This window comes from Populus nigra, chromosome 6 (assembly GCF_951802175.1).
Source record: "Populus nigra chromosome 6, ddPopNigr1.1, whole genome shotgun sequence".
NCBI classification, from domain to species: domain Eukaryota; kingdom Viridiplantae; phylum Streptophyta; class Magnoliopsida; order Malpighiales; family Salicaceae; genus Populus; species Populus nigra.
In genome coordinates, this window is record NC_084857.1 from 10957987 (window position 1) to 10963349 (window position 5363).

General features: G+C 28.5%; 1 non-coding gene across 1 annotated transcript; it reads right to left on the reverse strand.

The window, feature by feature from the left end:
- Positions 1-701: 701 nt before the first annotated feature.
- On the reverse strand, positions 702-785 carry TRNAY-GUA (transfer RNA tyrosine (anticodon GUA)). The gene is given in 2 exon segments: positions 702-737; positions 749-785. It is a non-coding gene; the product is annotated as a tRNA-Tyr (tRNA).
- Positions 786-5363: the final 4578 nt, after the last annotated feature.

Sequence of the window (5363 nt, forward strand, 5' to 3'; positions counted from 1 at the left end):
TAAAATAAAGAAAAATAAAAACTCTAGAAAATCTATGGACTTACTAATTAAGGATTTTGGTTGAAGATAAATGGATTAACAGAAATAACAATAATTAGCATTAAATTACAGGGTTCAATTTAACATTCCACGTAACCTACATTCGACTCGGTTTCTTTCTTCTCCCTTGAAGATTTTTCTGAATTCTTATCATCTTTTATATTTTTGGACTGTAAAAAGTAATTTTGGGCCTAAAATATCAAGAGAAGAGATGCACCAATGCAAATTGAGCTACTACTCATCAGCTCTTATCATCCCTTGTAGTCCAACATTAAGGGTATTTTGTAATTTTCTGCACTTCAAACGCAGACCAAGTGGCCGCTTCCTTCCTCAAGTGCAACTCGCCTCATTGGTTAAAATTTAATTTATTTTTAACTAGAAGCACCTTATTATTATTCCAAAAAAAAAATGAAAATGAAAATCAATCCTGCTCAAGAACACGACATCTCTATTCAAATCCTAAACGACACCGATAATCGTGGAAGTCAAAACCTCGACATCGATAAATGGTTTTTTAGCGTCCCACCTACCCATCAAATCAAACCAATCCCATGAACCCAATAATCAACCGTCGCCCAAGCTTCCAGCCAGCAAGTCTGAAAGAAGACCGCTGTAGAATAATAAGTTAATAACAAAAGGAGAATAGTGGTAAAAATGAAAAATCCGACCTGCCGGATTCGAACCAGCGACCTAAGGATTACAGCGACAACTACAGTCCTCCGCTCTACCAACTGAGCTAAGGTCGGCTCTTTATCGTGGTCCTGGGTTAACATTTCTTAGTCGTAGATGTTTTCTCTTGCAGAAACCATAGAAAAGGAAAAGACTGGATTAATATCCTTATTGACTCTCTTCTAACAAGAACTCGAAATGAGTTTAGAGAATGGAGATTGGTAACCATTAAAATTTCACTGATTGGTGCGTTTAAGTCCAAGTACTTGTATATATCATATGAAAGCTAGAGAGTAATTTCGGTGCATTAGGCTGGGTTTTATCATATTAATTAGACACGTGTGGTATTAATCAAAATTTTAATTTTCTGCACTTGAGGGCCTAGCTGCTGTGGTCAATCGTGTGACTTGTTCCGTCCCCGTCCCGGGTTCGACCCTCTATGTGCACGTCTGTCACCCTCGCGGTGCCTAACCTGCCCCTGGGCTTGCAGGATGTCCAGTGGGCCGTGGGGAATAGTCGTGGTGCGTGCAAGTTAGCCCGGACACCCCACGTAAATCAAAAAAAAAAATTAATTATCTTGGACAAATAAAATCACAAAAGAAGTTTACATGTGGTATTATTTTTTAAAAAAACATTAATAAATCAAAATCATAAAAAACTATTTACATGTTAAGCAACTCTGACCTAAATAATATTCTCTATTTTCATATATAAAACACATTAATTTGATTACAAAAGGACCTTTGATAACGCTTCCTTTTTATTTTTTTAAGAGAATAAAAGCACAGAAAAATGATGGCACAACCCCATAAACATCGTTACTTGCATGTTGAATTTGGATATATGGATCTTTATTGGTTTTGTCTATGGAAAAATAGAATAAACAACACTCCAAAAACTCATTCCAACATTGTTTTCTGATCATGTCCCTTTTTTTACTAGCATGGAAAGACAAGAAAACAACGAAGAAACACCGAACTGCAAGGAATAAAAGAAACACACCATTCATGAGATAATTCTAATACGTAACTCAATTAATCAAGTTTTAGATTTATTTTATATGAATTATCAATTTGAATCTTGTAAATATTATATTTATTGATAACTTACATTATTATTAATTTTAAAATTTGTAAAATTCAAGGCACATATAAGTTAACCGAGCATCTATAATAATAATAATAAAAAAAAAAAAAATATACCGAACTGCAAGGGATAAAAACCATGGCCAGCTTTTAATTTATCCATAATTTTATCTTTCACCGGATAAATTTTATCATTTGATTCTCGGAGATACAGCCTTATTGGCTTATGTAACCCTTCAAGAATTCTAAATCATGACGGAACGTCTTCTCAACAGGGTAATTAATTGTCAGTAAATTTTCCTAATTTTAAATCGTAACAATAAAACATATTGTTTTCAACTCCTTAGTCCTTCGTTCTCAAAGACATGGCTTAAAAAAGAAGAAGTCAAATATCTTTCTAGCTTCTACTACATGTATGATTAACGGGTTTTTTTACTATGTTTTATATTAACATGAGTTTTTTTATCCTGAGAGATCGGTTAAGCTAGTGACGTGTCATATCAGGAGTGCAACATATGTCAAAAAAATGATAATTTTTTTAACAAAAAAACTTAAAATTGTTACCAGCTTTTTTATTTATTTATTTGTTGATAGAAATCGTATTTTTTTTATTTGTGTTAAGCATGCAAAATTAAATAAATCATTAAAAAATCATTAATCTTTTTATTAGTTTATAATAGATATTTTTTAGTGTTTTTCATTCTTCTATATTCTTATTTTATTTAAAAAATAAAAAATATAACCACAGATCCAAAAGTTTTATATATAATAAAATACAGTGAAAATTATACATGTTAATAAAAACATATAAGATTTCAAATTATTTTTTAACATAGTAGAAAAATAAGATAATATTGCAATTGCTATAATGAAATATTATTTCTCTTGTCTTTATACAGTAATTTTATAAAAAAAAGTGTAAATAAAATAAATTATAAAAAAACTAAAAATTACATAATTGTCATGATACAATAAAAAAAAAAAGTTTATGATTATACCATTTCTTCAGTGAAAAAACCCTTTCCTTCTCGTATATTTATAACAATAATAATGTGCGACACAAAAGGAAGATTTATTACAATTTAGAATCAAGGAAAAAGAATGTTGAGTTAGTCTAAACTCGAGGCGCTTGTAAAGAGCTGATTCAGTATCGAACTAAAAAAAACGAACTCTTCTATATGTGAAATAGTTAGATAGTGATATTAGCTGTAACTTTTTAATGCCTTAAAGTTCGACGGCGATTGATCACTCATTTATACATATAATGAACTTATCATTCAGCTTTTGTTTCAGGACAAGACCTAGGAAAAATTCTAGAAGTTAGCGTGAAAAGTTACTTGTAGAGCAGGAAAGATGAAAATGACCCTGTGAAGCTCCTCAGTCGTAGCCTCGTAGGGTTGCTGATGAGATTCAACAGAAGGGATTATATTAGTTAAAAGTTGGTGCGGTAGTTCCTATTTTTCTATACTTTTTAAAAGTGTATTTATTTTAAAATTATATTAAATTATTTTTTATTTTTTTGATGCAATCATATAAAAAATAAAAATAAAAATTATTTTTGATATATTTTTAAACTGAAAACATTTTTAAAAAACTATTGCACCCAACACCAAACACATTAAGTGTTTATTTGAAGACAGGTAGATGTTAACTGCCAAAATATTTTTTAATTGGAAATATATTAAAATAATATATTATTTATTTTTTAAAATCTATTTTTAACAATATAAAACAATAAAAAAATAATTTTTTTTAAAAAAAAAAACATAAACACGGTATTGCCTGGTGGAGCCTATGTTTGATATCCTGCCTTGCTTCTATATTCCTACGGGGTGGATTTTTTATTTTTTTTGGTAAAAGCTAACTTTCTATTTTTAGGCAATCCAGGGTGAAAGGGAAAACACTTTATTTCATCCCTGTTTATTGTTTATTGTTTATTGTTTATTGTTTATTTTTAATTTTTAATTTAATATAAGTGTTCGGGTCAGCTTTTACGTATCTTAACTAATTCCATAAGTTCTAAAATTAATGACCATGTAAACCTTTATTGGTCATCATGTAAATAACTACAATACTCGAACTTGAAACCACAAGTGGAGTAAACCTCTTAGTTCTAAACTCTTACCACTAGGACACCACCTAGATGGTTCAAATAAAAATAGTGATTTTAATTTTGATCTCTTTATTATTTTCAGTCCAAATCAGGTTATCAGAATCCTTTTCACACAAGCTAATCTTCTAGGATTTTCGATATTTTTTTCGAAAAAATTAACAATCACATGACACGTGAATAATTAAGATTAATTATGGGATCATGAAAGTAATTTAACTTATCAAATTTTAAATTTATTTTAAAATAATAATGAGTTTGAGTTATTTTAGAGATTTACATAAATATTAATTTTATAATTTATAAAATTAATGAAAATACGTGTAAACTCATTCGAATACACATTTTAATAATAATAAAAATAATAATCAATATGGGCCCTACGCCAAATGTCCTTCTTGCGAAATAAAGATTAAGGATACGAAGTACACATACTTGGTGTGTTGCTTTTTTATAAAATATTTTTATTTTTGCTATTTAAATGTTTGTTTTTTTATGATTTTTTATAATTAAACACTTCGATTAGATTGTGTGAAATATTGTCTGATATGAATATTAAATTGAAGCCGACATGTCTGTCAAGTGTGAATTTTTATTTTTATTTTTGAGTGTTTATTTTTTCTGGTTGATTATCTGTATTTTTAAAACTTTTGCCACGTGATATAAGATAGTGATCATATCATCCCTTTCTTAACATTTATTACGAAGAGTACCACATCTCAAAATTAAAATTAAAAGTTGAAGAACTAATGAAACTGAGATACTCCAATACAAATTTAATAAAATATTTTATTTTAAATACGTGTTTTTTAATTTTTTCAATTCACACCCACATTTTTTTTCACATGGAACGTGATTACGATTATTTTCACCATTTAACAGATATAGCATATAAATTAAGTAAAATCGAAGTCAGATTATTTAAATACAAAATCAATCAAAGGCTCTTTCAGGATACGGCACATCAAGGATCAAGATATACAGGATATTATGATATTATTTATCTAATAAGAATTCAGTAAGAAAAGTTTAGAATTACAAAATTTATTTTTTTTATAGTCTCGGGTTTGAGTCTCGTTATTACTAATATAATAGCTAATAAAATCTTACATGCTTGTTAATTTCAGGATTTATAGGATTAGTTAAGGTTCATACAAGTTAACTCAGACACTCATATATATATATATATATATATATATATATATATATATATATATATATATATATATATATATATATATATATATATATATATATAGAGGTTCTTTAGGATTATTATTATTATTATTATTATTTTTTTAAAAAAGGCTGTGCCCTAAGCCACCGCATGGGCTGCACAGCTGGCTTGCATTGTATTTCAACGGTTAATTTCCATTTCAACCCGTTTGTGAACCTTGTTTTCTAAGATACTATTCGAAATTTTATATCCATATCGAAGCCGATTGACTCTGTCCTTTCGA